General features: G+C 41.4%; 1 protein-coding gene across 2 annotated transcripts in view; it reads right to left on the reverse strand.

Annotated features, from left to right (window-relative positions):
- Positions 1–16,419, reverse strand: part of KALRN (kalirin RhoGEF kinase) — a 530,063-nt gene that overhangs the window by 243,478 nt on the left and 270,166 nt on the right. The window lies entirely within an intron of this gene.

A 16,419-nucleotide genomic window follows, 5' to 3' on the forward strand; every position in this document is an offset into this window, starting at 1 on the left:
CAGGGTGAGGATAAAACAGCTGCAGAGGTATTGCTTTGTGCTTGCTATGGCTAAACATATGCAGATCTGTCGAAGTCCATTCCAACTGGATAGAAGATAAATGTTTATAGATGTTACTGGTAAATTAGGGTTATTGGATTTTTACTATTCAATTTATTTTGAAGTGTAGCTTAGTTATTTGAGCCTAGCCGATATTAAATATTTACTTTCACATAAATGAATTATGGGGAACAGGAATCAAAAATCTGGAATCTTTTACAAGAACCCTCCTTTCAAGAGCTCCTTGTGTAAATTGAAAAACAATGATAGCTGATTTCACATAAACAGCAGATTTCAGTGGGAAGCATCTTAGATGAGTCCAAAAGCATGATGGAGGAATCAATTAAAATTTATTTTGATGTGGGGAGAAAGCATTATCATAGTAACTAGAATGAAAAGGTTAAGAATCCTTCACTGAAGGCCATAAAACATTGACGGTATGCACCTTCCAACTCTTTCAGGTTTTCAGTTCCAAATATAACTGATCCTTATGCAAAAGTAAAGTGGCAAATCTGATATTCTGAGAGTTAAAGAGGATTTTCTTTTAAGAATACATCAACTGTGTAAGCACCATCCATTTGGAGCTCCTTCTCACAATAACACTGGCACTAGAATTTAGATAAAATCTGTTTGGGATAAAAAAAATTGAACTGGACAATATGAGCTTGGAAAATTTCAGGATGTGATCTCCACCCTTCTACATCTCTTTCCCAATACACAGAGGCTAAGAGAAGAAATAGTACTAGATCAGTACTGTTATTTCTGCAAGTAGCTAGGGCGTCATTCAGCAAGGAGCCCTCCACTCACAGGGAGTCATTGATCCTCACTGCTACTGATACTAATGGACTAGCAAACAGTAGCTGGTAATTCTGTCACACTGAAGGGAGAAGACACCGCAAGCATCCCCAGGATAGTGATACTACTACCACAGAGTGCTGCACCTGCAAACGGCCCCAGAGCTACATCCTTTCTTTGTGCGGCGCTGGGGTGCGAGCAGCAAGCACGGGCCCCAGTGATGCTGGGCAAGGACTGCAGGATGCCTTGCAACTCGTGGCAGCTTGGCCAGAGAAGGGCTCTGGTACCAGGACAGAGAACCAGGGCAGGAGAGAGCTCTTGTGCGAGGAGGCACTTGTCTTATGTGGGGCTGATAAATGAGCAGGTATTATTGACTAAACCTAGAAACCTAAGCCTGGAAAAATGGAAGATGTGATTTTTTATTTTTTTTTTAATTTCAGGCAAGTACAGCTATTTCATGGCTTGGTTGTACAGAATCTAAACCACCTGGGCTTTGAGTCTTTTCCGTACTGCAGATCCCAAGCGTATTTTTATAAAAAGTTCCAAGTACAAACAAAGCTTTATACACATATACTTAATTTCCCAACCCTATTTCTTTGCTGGAAAAAGCATTTTTTTAATCAATATTTTGTGCTTACAAGGTATTTTTTGTCCACAGAGTATAAATCATTTCACAAAATGGGGTATCAAAACACTTTATGTCCTGCAAGCACAATACGTATTTGGCATGAGTGTCACCATGGGGATGAGGAAGCAGGACCAGGTGTGTTGGCAGTTCAGTCATTGGTTCCTGCTTCCCTTTCTCTGATCAGTTTGTCTCCCATTTGCTCTGGGTAGAGAATCCCAAATAGATTCCTTCAAACTGTTTGACAGCCATGTGCCAGCTGGTCTGCTAAGAGCTTTTCTGCAATATATTCTTGACCAGGAATCTATATAACTTGTAATAACATTAATTATTGGAGGGTAGCCTTTTATCATTTGTGTCATTAACAGTCTGTAAATAATTCCATTAACATCCTCTTTCCTCTTGTCAGGAGTTTTCATCTTATCTATTAAAAATGGAACCAGATCAAAACTCAATTTTGAAAAAATCTCATCTAATGAGGCTTCATTTTTAAAATATTATTTTAAAATTACAAATGGCTTTAATTGAAATGTTTCACATGAAGTTAGTATGCAGTATGTGCTTTCTATTTATTAATATTTGATAGCCATTAACTGTAATTCTACAGCAAATTATTCTAGTAGTAACTTTTTCATGCTTATAGCATTAAACTAGTAATCACATTATAATAAATTTTTTATCCCAACCGATGCTATATTGGGCTGCTTTAGCCACTGTTAGATGACTGTTGACAGAGATTGCCACTTTCATTTTATAAATGGATGTTTCGTTACATGTTGCAATTCAAAACAAGAAATACAACTGTGCTGGTTTTGGCTGGGATGGGGTTAACTTTCTTCATAGCAGCTAGTATGGGGCTGTGTTTTGGATTGTATGGGGCTGTGTTTTGGATTTGGGCTGGAAACAATGTTGATAAAGCAGGAATGTTTTAGTTACTGCTGAGCAGGGCTCACACAGCACCAAGGCCTTTTCTGCTCCTCACCCCACCCCACCAGCGAGTGGGCTGGGGGTGCACGGGAAGTTGGGAGGGAACACAGCCGGGACAGCTGACCCCAACTGACCAAAGGGATATTCCATACCATATGACATCATGCTCAGTATATAAAGCCGGGGGAGGAAGAAGGAAGGTGGGGACATTCGGAGTAATGGCGTTTGTCTTCCCGAGCAACCGCTACGCGTGATAGAGCCCTGCTTCCCTGCAGATAGCTGAACACCTGCCTGCCGACGGGAAGTGGTGAATTAATTCCTTCTTTCGCTTTGCTTCTCCGCGCAGTGTTCTTTTGCTCTACCTATTAAACTGTTTTTATCTCAGCCCACGAGTTTTCTCACTTTTACTCTTCTGGTTCTCTCCCCCACCCCACCTGGGGGGAGTGAGTGAGCGGCTGTGTGGTGATTAGTTGCCAGCTGGGCTTAAACCACGACAGTCCTTTTTGGCGCCCAACGTGGGGCTCGAGGAATTCAAGATAAGGACAGTAATTGGGAGAGGTAATGGGCAAAATACGGACTGAACAATGTTAGAGTGCAGAATGATCATGGGGAATTTTTGTTGTTGTAATTGTGGTGAAAGGTCGAGGGGTGGATTGTGTGTAAATTGTCCACTTTTGTTTGGTGTTGTGATGATATTATTTTGATTTTGTTGTGGGTAATTCTTTTTTGTTGATGTGAGTGAAGTTTGTGAAGATTGTATTATGAATGTAGATTTTAATGATCATTTGTAAATATGTGATTCACAGAGGCGAGGGGTGGAATGTATTGGGTTTGCGTGGCAGCGCTTTGGTAGCAGGGGGGGCTACAGGGGTGGCTTCTGTGAGAAGCTGCTAGAAGCTTCTCCTATGTCTGATAGAGCCAATGCCAGCCGACTCCAAGACGGATCTGCCACTGGCTAAGGCTGAGCTAATCAGCAACAGTGGTTGCGCCTCTGTGATGACATATTTAAGAAGGGGGGAAAAACCGGGAAGCGGCAGCCGGAGAAGAGAGGAGTGAGAATATGTGAGAGCAACAACTCTGCAGACACCAAGGTCAGTGAAGAAGGAGGGGGAGGAGAGGCTCCAGGCGCCGGAGCAGAGATTCCCCTGCAGCCTGTGGTGAAGACCATGGTGAAGCAGGTTGTCCCCCTGCAGCCCATGGAGGTCCACAGTGGAGCAGATATCCACCTGCAGCCCGTGGAGGACCCCACGCTGGAGCAGGTGGATGCCTGAAAGGAGGCTGTGATCCTGTGGGAAGCCCATGCTGGAGCAGGCTCCTGGCAGAACCTGTGGAGCCGTGGAGAGAGGAGCCCACGCTGGAGCAGGTTTGCTGGCAGGACTTGCGATCCCGAGGGGGACCCACGCTGGAGCAGTCTGTTCCTGAAGGACTGCACCCCGTGGAACGGACCCATGTTGGAGCAGTTCGTGAAGAACTGCAGCCCGTGGGAAGAACCCACGTTGGAGAAGTTCGTGGAGAACTGTCTCCTGTGGGAGGGACCCCACGCTGGAGCAGGGGAAGAGTGTGAGGAGGAAGGAGCGGCAGAAACAACGTGTGATGAACTGACCGCAACCCCCATTCCCCGTCCCCCTGCGCCGCTCGGGGGGAGAGGTAGAAAATCGGGAGTGAAGTTGAGCCCGGGAAGAAGGGAGGGGTGGGGGGAAGGTGTTGTTTTTTAAGATTTGGTTTTACTTCTCATTATCCTACTCTGATTTTGATTGGTAATAAATTAAACTAATTTCCCCAAGTTAAGTCTGTTTTGCCCATGATGGTAATTGGTGAGTGATCTCCCTATGTCCTTATCTCGACCTACGAGCCTTTTCTTCATATTTTCTCTCTCCTGTCCAGCTGAGGAAGGGGAGTGAGTGAGCAGCTGTGTGGTGATTAGTCCGGCTGGGCTTAAACCACGACAACAACATATGATGCCACCTTTAAACAAAGATGAAAAAAAGGCAATGAATCTAGGCCAGAGTACTGGTAAAAATATGGATACTTCACTCTCAACAAAAAAGCCAACCGAACAAAGTGCTAGAACATTAATCCATAGGGAATAAACCTTGTTCCAGGACTCATCCAAGAGCTGACAACTCCTGCAGCAAAGTCTCATGTTGCATTTGGACAGCTATTCCATACTGCCTGACACAAAAGGGCACCATGTGATGATTCACCAAATCTTTCCTGTAACATGAAAGCTTCCCTCTGAAGTCACCTCTGCAGGTATTGATTAGGTTTCCAAATCCTTTAATTTATAAGATTATATATAAAATACCCCTTGAGGTGACAAAATTGTACATCCACTTAATAAATCAACACTACGTGAGCATACAAGATAAAAAAAAAATAAAAAAAAAAATCTATAAACCATACACTGGCTGTAACATCCTATTTGACCACCTCTCTCCTATGCCATTTCTCTGCTTAGAGTGCCATGTCTCAGATTTCACAGACCATATCTGCTCTTTAAAAAGTTCTGCTTCAAATTGTTCCAAAAAATCTACTTCTGCCATGATTCCCGCAAGAAACAAATCACAACTTTTTAAAGAATAACTTGTGGCTCTGAAACCATGTTAACATATTTGACCACTCCAGTCTTCAGTGCATTTGTCTTCACAACTATTCTGTGAAATACATAAATGCTGTATCTTCATTTTGCATAGAAGGGGGGAAAAATTATATATATAAAGATACTAAGTGAATCGCTGAGGTGTCCCAGGAAGTTGGCAGAAGGCAGGATGTTAGCATGAGGCTCTGATAATCTGATAGCCTTAACTATCGAAAGAATCCTTGGCACTTATGAGCAGCTAATGTGTTCTTCCTTCTATAAAGCATTTGCCATCTAACAAGCTCACAATAATTTGCAAACATAAAGAAATACCACATGTTTGTTTCTGTCATACAAGGCACAGAAAGTTTACATGAAATGAGGAGCTGAGGTATGGAATAACTGAGTGAACAAAGCAACAGCAAGAACATAAATCTGGATGGATACAAAACACTTACTCCCCAGTGAAAACAATGAGAAATGTTAAGCAATTAGTCTACGACAAATGCAGGAACAACTCTGAAAGGTCACAATAAAACCTGAAAGCACCAGCACTTGTAAACATCTACCTGTCAGCATGTTTGGAGACATTCTCCCTTACCCTGAAGAAAGGAAATGTCTTTAGAACTAGCATAACTGTGTAATAATTCAAGATGAACTTTAACATTTTAATTGAGAGCATGGACTCTATAACTTACTCTATTGCCAAAAATTAATGTCCTGAGATATAGTTATCCATTGAAGTTACAGTGACTTAGTTCAAATAATTTCATTATTCCTTAAAAATATAAACAGCTTGAAGATGCTGTTAAAATGCAGTTAAGACTGTTTTCTAAATTACATATTCAAATTTCCTAATTGTCCTTTACTGCCAAGCTATTTTTTCTTAAAACAGCTAGAAAAAGGCTGTAAGTCATGAATTCTTTGAAATGAAAATACTGTGCTACAGATAGATCCACCATCTGAGGTGTTGCTGGAAACAAAATATATTTTGTAACTCCAGTATATGCCAATTCTCTTTCCAGTATGCATTTACTACTCCTACTAGTTTGAAAGCTGCCTGGGACAGGGGACAGGACCTGGCCCCTGCTTTGCAGCCCCTAACACAGTAAAGACTGATCCTGCATGACTGCAATCTAAATACAGGCTAACCACTGCGTGGACACACTTCCCACACAGGGCAGCACTTTCCAATCCAGGCTGCTGTTCATTAGATATTACTACATTAACAAAAACATAGTTGAGTTCAAACTTCAAGGCACATCTCCAAGCATGGGTAAAGCTGCCCCTGGAATTGCCTAGGAAACTTTATAACTCACAGACATCTTCTAAAAGGACTGGAAGATAATAAAGTCTTGGTATTTTACTTTCATCTGTGGCAAACCCCCATCCCACACCTTACTGACCCAATCGCTATCAGTGAGTTGATTGGTGTAGCTGTTTCTGCTGTTCCTCCACCCAGTCCCATAAGATGTCCATAGGAGGAAATAAATGAGCTGCTCCATTTACTCTGATGGTAGCTTGCATGGGACTCCAGAAAGTGTGCATGTGAGGCTAGGAGGTGAGAAGGAGGCTCCCTTTCTTTTCAGGATGGAGATTCATAATTCTGTGTTTAATTCCCAGCTGGTAAAAGTTTATAAAGCATCAGGCTCAAAAGCATTAAATGTTTGCTAGGAGCCTGTTAACAGAAGGAGAACATAAACCAAACGCTCAAGAAGCGTATCTCATGTCAACAACATTTATTGGCGGGAATGCCACAGGATATGCACACGTGTTAAAAAGAAGATGTTAGTATCTCATTTTTTATTTCAGCCAATTTAAGACCAAAAGTGGTAGGAGTATTATTTCCTTCCTATCATGATGTGCATATCCTGTCTCTCTGTCTCCTCAAGGGCACAATACACACCCAACAAAATAAGCAGCAAACCCAGGTCACCAAGAAAATCAAATAAAACTCCAGTGCAATTACAGCAGGCTGAATACGCTAGCTATTACAGTCATTATATGGCTGGATAACCACAAGATGCAAAATGCTACCTGGAGGAAGAATAGCCATAGCCGTCCCTTTTGAATGATCTGCGTAACTGCAAAAAGACTAACAGTGGCAATTCAGACAGGTTTCATCTGAGTGCAGCATCAGGAAGCAGGTGCTTATCCAGAGGCCTCCCCACACTCCTTTTTGCTGATGATCAAACTCTTGCCTATGTGAAGTCTAAGACCTATGGCACACCTAAACTGGTAAAATAAATACTACCCAGGTGAGGTCAGGGAAAAACGTACTTTAAAGTCCATTTGCAGGGAATGCCGATAGTTTGTATGGGTCAAGGTAGGAAAACATGGGAAGAAAGAAATGGAAGAATGGTTTTAAAGGATAAAGGTCGAAGAAGCAATCAGGCAATAATTAAGCGAAGTTCTGGGATGATAATTGCTCTTCCTCTAGGGTAATTTGTATGATGGGAATATGGCAACATGATTGCATTAGTGCAGTTAAGGTCAATTCTTTTAATAGCTTAAAAAGTTAATTTGATTTTTAAATTAAAAAAAAAAAAGCAATGGGCACTATTTTTAAAGGGCAGACTTTTCAATGTAGCTCTTTGAAAATGAAGCCTCTTTCTGTAGGTATCTTTCCCAATCAGTAAATGTGAAAACTAAGAAGCACCTAAGTTTATCTGACTTTAAATTAAAATCTCCTTGGGAACCAACTCTTTCCTAAGCAAGTCCCCATGCTCTGCTCTCATTTTACATGAATACAAAATGTGAAAGGAGTAGTAAATTCATTACTTTAAGGACCCATATATGCTGTTGAAGTTAGTTGAAAAACTTCCGCTTTTTCACATCTTTTAAATGGTATTTCTTTTAGCAGCAATGAAGGAAGATGAAATGAGAATGGCTTGGAGAAGAACACAGAGGCTTGCTCAAATATACCAGTCACTGAACCCTGCCCTCGTCCTACAGGAAGGAGACGAGAAGTGTAAGCTGGTGATTAAACCAGCATTAATAAGATGCAGCGTGTTGTACTAGCAGTGATGGGGCACCCTGACTTCTGCATTTGACCCAGGCTCATGTTGAACAGTTTCATTGCTCCTGAGTGAGATGACCCATTGAAGCGCCTTGGCCAAGGGAATCATTAATCTTTGTTACTCTAAGACCCACTACTGTTACCATAGTGAGTCTTAAAACTAGGTTACTCTGAAAACTGAAAATAAATTACACCATTTTATATTTTAAGCAGTTAAGACTCAGATCTTGATCTCAAAATGGTACAAACCTGGCCTAACTCAAAGGGGCTAGATTAACTCTTTGGTAACTCTAGCAGAATTGTAATAAATTCCAGAGCAATTCCAGTGAAGTACACCCAATTTATTCAGCTTTAAATAAGGCCCCATTTCAAACAGGTGCATAAGCATTGCCTAACTTTAAACACATGGATAGAGCCTCCAAAATCTTCTAGGCTTATGCCAGTGAAAGGAAGCCAAACAGTATCAAGTTGCCACTATATGCACTTTATTGCTTGCTCTTGAGATGCTACGGGCTAGCTATAGTTCTGGTGTGATACCAGGCATTCATATGGCATTTCAAAAATTGTGGTTTTATAGTCTCATCACCATTTCTACTAACAAGAATGAAACCTTACCCGTACCTTTTCTTTAGCTGCTAATACGAATGCTCAGTAACTCCAAGGCCTTACATGTCTGAGACCCCTATTCCAGAAACTCTGCCTTTGCCAGCTATGCTTTTTGTAACCAGGAAGTGTAGTTAAAAGGTTCGTGTTTCAGATTGTCCTTTCATAGATACTTTACATCCAAAGTTTATTGTAAATGTTTTGTTACACTGCACAGCAACAAAAGCCGATCCTTTCTGTCAAAGCCCTTCAAAATTGTACAAGCCTAGTTAGCAACATTTACTGGCTGAACTAGAATTTGCAGGTACAAGACAGAGAATCTCTTGGCAGAAGATAAATAATTCATTTTCTTACAATAGAAGAACTAGAAGCTACACATCATATATGCATTTATGAGCAACACGATTCAAAGTAGGTGTGCTCTCAGGATACCCACAAACCATTCGCTTCTTGGGAGGTAAAAGGAAAGGGCCTCTAAGCGATAAAGAGTGCACATTTGCCAGGAAGACCACTGAATCTCTGGGTGGAGGCAGTAGCCAGTGTGGGGTTGTCAACTTCTATCCATTGGAATTACATCTGCTTCTGGATAACGTTGTTCTGTGCAGGCTGGCATGGGCAGCCCAACTCCTGGCCTGCTACCAAGGCCCTCCAGGAGCTTTTGGTGTAAGCAACAGCACCAGGGAAGACAGAACAAACACTGAGAATCAGAAGAAAAACAAAACAAAAATCCCCCAAACCCCACAACAACTCAAGGAGACTTAATAAATCCTAATCCTCTTTAATGAATAAAATGCACACCAGGTCTGATTTAAATTAAATATAGTTTCTTTGTTGTATTCCAAATCGTTGCTGCAAATAGATTTCTTTTCCCTCCTATCCCTGGCCCTGTCACAGCAGGGTAATGTCAACTAAAGGTCTAGCTGAGAAAATACACCAAAATACAAAGGAACTTATCCTCTGGCTCTTCCTGCTATTATTAATGGTTTATAACAGAACACAAAACAAAACTCAGCCATTCTCATTTGTGGTTTTTACCTCCTAATAAAAACTGAGCTCCCTTTTTTGCTTCTTTCTTCATTATAATTTTAAGTTGGTAGCATAGTAAGGTATTTTAAAAACCATTTTTTTGAAGAAGGGAGTCACACCTCATGTTTAGACCAGAAACATCATCTTTGGCTCCCATGACATTATTTTTAATTTCAGAGACATCTAAATCTGACTCTCAAACTCAGATCTCATTCCCACTAAAATCCACAGCAAAGTTTCAACTGACTTCAGTAAACATGGATCAAAGACCCCATGTTTGTAAAGTTAATAGGCAGGGGCTAGTTATGCATCCAGCAGAATCTAAGCCTCTAGACACATGCTTGAACACCATATTCTATTTCCCATTTAGCAACTTCTGAACAAATGTAGTTCATATGACAGCATGTTACAAGCTGCATAGATTAATGCAGGTAAGTGAACTCCTAATGTGCAGATACAGCTCTGCTAATGCAGTTCAGCAGCAGTGGGAGAGAACAGTGCCTTACTCCGTTCACTCTCTGGTTAAGAATGTCAAATTATGCAAAAGTTATAAGAAATAAGCAAAAGGCAACAAGGACTTTGTATCAAAAGTAGACTGGAATTTGAGTGATTTGGTTCAATGCCCAGCACTGCAGTTCAGCAAATGACTCAACTTCCCTGACTCCATTCTCATTTCTAAAATGACATTAACCACACTTACAGTCAAAACAAGCAAGGCTGACAAAGAAAGTGTTTGGAGTAAAAGCGGACTTTTACTTTAAGTTTTTGCAGCCTCTAGCAATACGTGGCTCCAAACTTGGTTGGGGATTCTAGGAACCTTTTCTAATACAGGAAGTTACTGAAATATCATAAATACTAAACAACATCATGGCAGCTGTACAAAAGTGAGCAGGCAATCCATCGAAGGCAGGGCTTTAAAATCAGGTGTAAGCTGCTCCAAATTAACTGTGGTATAAATGCCTAATTGCTGAGCATATAGCTATAAATCCTGAAATACTATAGCTTGACCTGTCCATGTGGCAATAACTAATTAATCTTCAGAAAATAATATAACGAGCCAACCAAGTTCTTCTGTACGTAATTCAGCTCAGATGGTCAGTCGTAAGAGCCACTTCTTTCAAATTGGCTTGAGACCTAATCAGTGTATCCCACTATCATCAACCAAGCAATCTAAGGTTTCGAGGTTTTGGGGTTTTTGTTTGTTTGTTTGGGGTTTTTTTTTAACGAAGAGGTGGAATTGAGTGAACAGAGCTACACTCATTAACACAGTCTGAGGACTGGACAAGAAAAATGAATTTTGATACTTTTCAATCCTTTCTCAATGAAAATCTCCCTTAAAATGCTACAATAGACAATCTTCCCTGAAGTCAGTCAAAAGTTTGTCACCTCCATTTTGCCTTCCCTTTTCACCACAACTCCTCTGTGTGGTATATATGCACTCAGCTGTGCCTGGGTCTCTTTCAAAAGCCAGAGAACTAATGCAGCCGCTATTAAGTATGATTTTTTAATCACTCCCTGCTTTTCCCCTCTAATTGTAGTTATTCCAAATACCACCACATAATTAAAGAGGTCTTTTCAAAAAGAAAAAACATGCAGTCCCTTTTACCCTTGGAGGGAAAAGCAACCTTACAGACCTATCAGTATTTTGCTGCACAGTGCAACTAAATTAAATGAGGAGAATTAAATGCAGAGCCAATTATAACATTTAAAAAACTTCCTTTATTCCCTTGTCTACTTTCAACCAAAAAAGAAGTCCCCATGAAATCAGATTGTAGGTGTTTTTATGAGCTTCCTGGACATTATGTGAAAGTTTCACCTCTGCACAGTTTCTCATTTTAAGAACAAAAATCTAACCTCTATAGTTAAAAAACCCACCAGTTTTCCAAAAGCAGAACATTCATGTCCTGTTTTTTGCAGCGGGGACAGCCTTGCAAAGCACAGCTGATACTAGCAAACACATGTGAGTAAATTATACAACTACTGAGACATGTGAGTCCACCAATTTAGAATAGCATCAGGAAAGTCCTCAACACGCAATAATACACACACATAGTCTTCTTCAGACTCCTCACTGCTTTTAGCACCCACAGATATCCTACAAGCCCATCTGGAAACAGGACTGTAGGAGTTTGTCCAGACAAGACAGTCCCTGCTGCAGGATCCTTCTTCATCAACAGCTTCTGCAGTGGAAATCACTACAGAATAACAACTTTTCCTGGCTACTTCCTTCTTAGCAGCTTCTATTGCAAAAGTATTCAAAACCAGTTAGTTGTGAAAGGGCTCCAAAGTTAACAGTATGACTAAGTGAAGACATCCTAAATATCTCCCATGGCAGTGGCCTAAGCACCAACAAGACAGTTCTCAACTTTTCTAGCAGAGTCTCAGAAGTTCATGGTGACTTGCCAATTCAGCCCTTAGCTTGCAGTAGCATTGCTCTTCCATTCCCCACCTCACTCCAAGAGCTTTCACATTACTGTAAACCTACAGACCTGTACAATAGTCACAAATACTCTTGCCTGCTCCCAGATAACACCACCCTCCAATGAGCAACGTGGCTGCTCACTTGATGTGATGATGAGGTGTGCACAGTCTCCCACACCGCTGCTCCAACTTAACTCCTTACCTTTTCACAGGCTTATATGGCAAAAATAACCTTGTCTCTGCTTTCTGCAGATGGCTATTATGTACTTGTACAGTTCTTCACATCTATAAACATATTATGATGGTTTAAAACAGACATGCCTTTGGAGAAGAGTGAGAATATGATGTGTTCTGGCCCCATCCAACTTCACTCCACGTAAAGAAAAGAGCTGATCCCAGCCATAGTAATTAGGGAGATGCAGGGTTTAGTCATGCCTCTCTCTTGGGAACAGCACGTTCAATTCAGGGCTCTGGCACAGCTGACTGGGTGTAGGCTGGGCATTTTGAGAGCAGTACTTGCCCATTTCCTCTGGGCATTGGCTGAGGTCATGCAGCCCCAACCTGATCCTTCACAAAATGTTGTCATCTAGGATGCAAGCTCCCCAAAAGGGAGTGGGAATACACATGCCTCACTTACCCTGAGAAAGAACTTCTTTCAACTTAACATTGCTTTCTTTTGGTAAAGTTCCCATTCATCAAATGTATCCCACTTATCTTTCGTTTTCTTGATTAAATGTTTTACTTGATAAAATTTGGCAACTGCCTCTCTAAAAACATTCCAAGAGAACAATAGACAGACAAATGAAGAACTAATGTTTCTTCCTTAATGCCTGGATTGTTACTAAAGTTCCCAGGATATTGTTTTTAAGGAAATTAAAAAAAAAAAAGAAAAGAAAAAGCTTCAGGTTAAAAAACCTGTTGTATTCTTTAAATGCTGAACTTCTTTTAAAGCAAGTTTCAAAGCTGTGGGTGGGTGGAGAAGCTATAAATAACCACATTTGTGCATGTTCCTTCTGTACAAGAAAATGTGCTCTGCATCAGCATAGAAAGATGCTGCTGTGCTCTGCATGAGGCTTCTCAAGGCTGGCAGGTAGATTATTTCTTTTGTAGTTATGCTGCTGGCGTTGCTGTTTGTGACTCTCTTCTCCAAAACTCAGGAATTATACCTGGCACTTAGCTGTAATGTGATGAATTAGCAATACAACTAATCAGATCTGTCAGCCTCTTATCAATTGCAATATTCAGAAATACAGAAATATTTTCTTACCTAGGGCATGTAGAAGATTTTGGCTGTTACTGTCCACAGCACTAGTGATTTTGCTCCTTCTGAGGCTAATAAGCTTTCCCCAGGTCTGCATTTCTTGTCCCATATTTGTCCTTTCAGATAAGTTTTATAGGGTGCAACTGCTGGGCCAGTCAGGGCTGGGGCCACCTCTAGTCTTAGATCTGGCTCCCCCCCATCTGGGCTGTTTGCTTGGACATAATCAGAATTTTCTGCAAGAACATCCCAGGTCTCTCACAGCTCAAGTGGCTGGGAAGAACATTGTCCCAGGCAGAGTGGTCATTGAAGGAAAGACAACCTGAAAAACTCTTGATGTTTTGCTTAAGCAAACCTGCCTTTTATTTTCCACTACGGTTGTTTCCACCACTTTAGCTTATGTTCTAGAGCTCCCAGGAAGAGCAATACCTAAGCATGTTCAACATCTAGCCCAGCTTCTTCCTCATGTGCACTGAAGTAGGGGCTTTCTACAGCTCTTATGCAGCAACAGATGAAACAATATCCTAATTATTAGAAAGCTCTTGTATGCTGAGTTAACAGTGCTCAGACTATGCTGTGACCATGTGTACTAGCAGCTTTTTTAATTCCTCAAATAATTATTTAGCATCTTGTGTTTCCTCCTGCCTCTAGTAACTCTATTTCGCTTCTCTGGCATCAGACCAACAGAAAACCAGCATTTGCAGACTTGATAGTAAGTAGAGACACCTGCAGGACCCAGCTGATTTACATTTCTGATTGGAAGCTCTGATTTAGACTTCTGAGGTGTTGACCTCCACATTGTTGTTACTAATGACAGCTATCATCACAGTTCATTTTTCATGTTTGTGAACACAGCATCACAGTGATTTTCATGTTTCTGAGGAAAAGTGTGGCCCTTTGTGGCTTGTGAATTATTTTCCTTGCATATGTTTGCTTCATTTTTTTCTCACTGGGACTGTCCAAAATGTAAAAGGTTCCCAAGAAATACAGCAAGTACACAGCAGAGAAAAAAGGAGCTACGTGAACTCTTTAGAAAAGTACATTATCCTCAAGTATGTAAATAGAGCAATTGGTTTTAACTCTGTCAGAGCAACCTGCGTGGCTGGCTCCTAATTACAGTGCTCTGGGTCACTGTCTGGAACTGCTACCACTGTATTAACCTGAGATTTCTCTCCTAATTTAGACATTAAGACAGTACCATCTACGTTTTGATAGTATCAATCCACCTAAACTGTTACTAGTTTAAACAAGATGTTCAAAGGCAATTAACAATTAGAAAGGACTGATAAAGCAAGGATGAGCTTTACAACAGAGTAGTCTTTAATGCAAGCACTATGTTCCAGGCCCCATATAGGCACTCCCCACTGTGCTTGAGTTGTCTGCTTCACCACAGAGAAAACTGCTTCTTGACCAGGATATTAAATAAAGCACTGCTTTAGGTTACTGTTGGGAGCGGATGATTTAATCATTCTGGTTCATCAAGGCTTACAATCACAGCACACAGGTTTAGTAAGAGAACAAATCCCAAGTGGGACAAACAGGTCTTGGTACATAGTCTCATCCCAGTAACAGAAAAACTCACCAGGATGGTACAACGCTGCAGTAGTCTTAAACACCCCTGCCAGGGTCAGAGCCCCTTGGGGCTGAGCATCATGCCAACACCTAGGAAAGCATAACCTTTCCCCTATGGGGCACTGACCTGATTTGAGACTAAAGGCAAAATATGGAAGTGTAAACCATGTGGGGAAGGAGAAGTTGAAGAACAAGGATGAAAGAAGGGCCCTGAATGCCAGGAGTGGCTATTCTCCATCAGGGACTTTTCTAGGATCTCTTCTTTGTCTTTTAAATAAATAGCCTGATGTCTCAAACATTTTAACTCCCAGTTTAAGATACTCTATGTGTCAGGCTGTGCACAGGGAGAAAGGAATATAGTGCAAGGCTGTGTTTGACCTTCTGGGAAGGATCCTCTGCTACTGGGTCCTGCCCAGGGATTCAAACCTGCACCACAGCATTTCTCCTGCTGTAGGGCCACTGCAGCTTCTCTTCTGCTTGCATTGCCTGTCTATCAATCACTGCTCAGGCAAACCAGCTGCGCTTGACACATGGTCTCCCAGGGCAGAGAAGTCACAGCTCAGTACTGCAAATAAGTAGGGAAAGGGCTAAGTTGCTGTGGTGTGTGAGAAGCTTTGCATGTAGCATACAGACCCCATGCTGAGCTAGGCATTCAGTATGCAAGACACAGCAGAGCTAAAATAAAAAGCCCAGGACGTTTGCATCACTGTGTAATCTACCCATAACCATATGCCTCATTTCTTCTACATGTCACAGCAGAAACAGATCCTGTGAGGGTTTTGAAGGGTGAAAGGCCAATGACCTTACAGATTCACCAAAGGAGGCCATGGATAATGGCAATGAGAAGGTGTTTGTTGGGAGGCAAACAAATGGATGCTGAGCCCCGAGTCCCCTGGCAGACTGATAGAGACAATGCAATAATAAATGCATTGCAATGCAGAACGAGACTTACGAAAAAGCCCTTTCAGCAAGGAACAACCTTGAGCTGTTCAAGAGTGAAGAGAAGCCACCTAAAAGACTCCAGGAGTGAAAGTCATGGGCAGAGTGAGGGGCAGAGGTGGTTGGGGACTTCTCCTAAGAGCACCTTTTTAATGAAAAGTTCAGTTTCCCCCAAACTGATGTTTTCTATGAGAAACTACTTTCTTTCTTATGTTTTTCTCCTAGCTTGGTGGCTCCCAGAATATGGCATCCCCTCATCCTGAACTTTCTTCTCTTCTGGTTTCCTGACACCTCATGCACTTTGAAAACCTGAGGAGGTAAGCAAGCAGAATCAACATCCCAAAATACATTTTAATTGTTTAAAGTCACTTTTTGCTGGAGGGAGAGGGAAATTAAAAGTTTCATTTCATGGTTCTCTCCCCCACCCCTGCAACTTTTGCTCCTTATTTGGGAAGGGAACTGTCTCAAGGTCAGAATGTTTTGTATGTTGCTGAAGCCAAAAATAAAAGTAATTTTCTCCATCCCTCAACATACTTCCCATCAAAAAAAAATCCAAAAGGCAGGAAAGAAACAACAAGTAAAGAACTATCAAAACAAAGGGAGGAGAAATGTAAAAG

This window comes from Gavia stellata, chromosome 8 (genome assembly GCF_030936135.1).
Source record: "Gavia stellata isolate bGavSte3 chromosome 8, bGavSte3.hap2, whole genome shotgun sequence".
In the NCBI taxonomy this organism is placed as follows: Eukaryota; Metazoa; Chordata; class Aves; order Gaviiformes; family Gaviidae; genus Gavia; species Gavia stellata.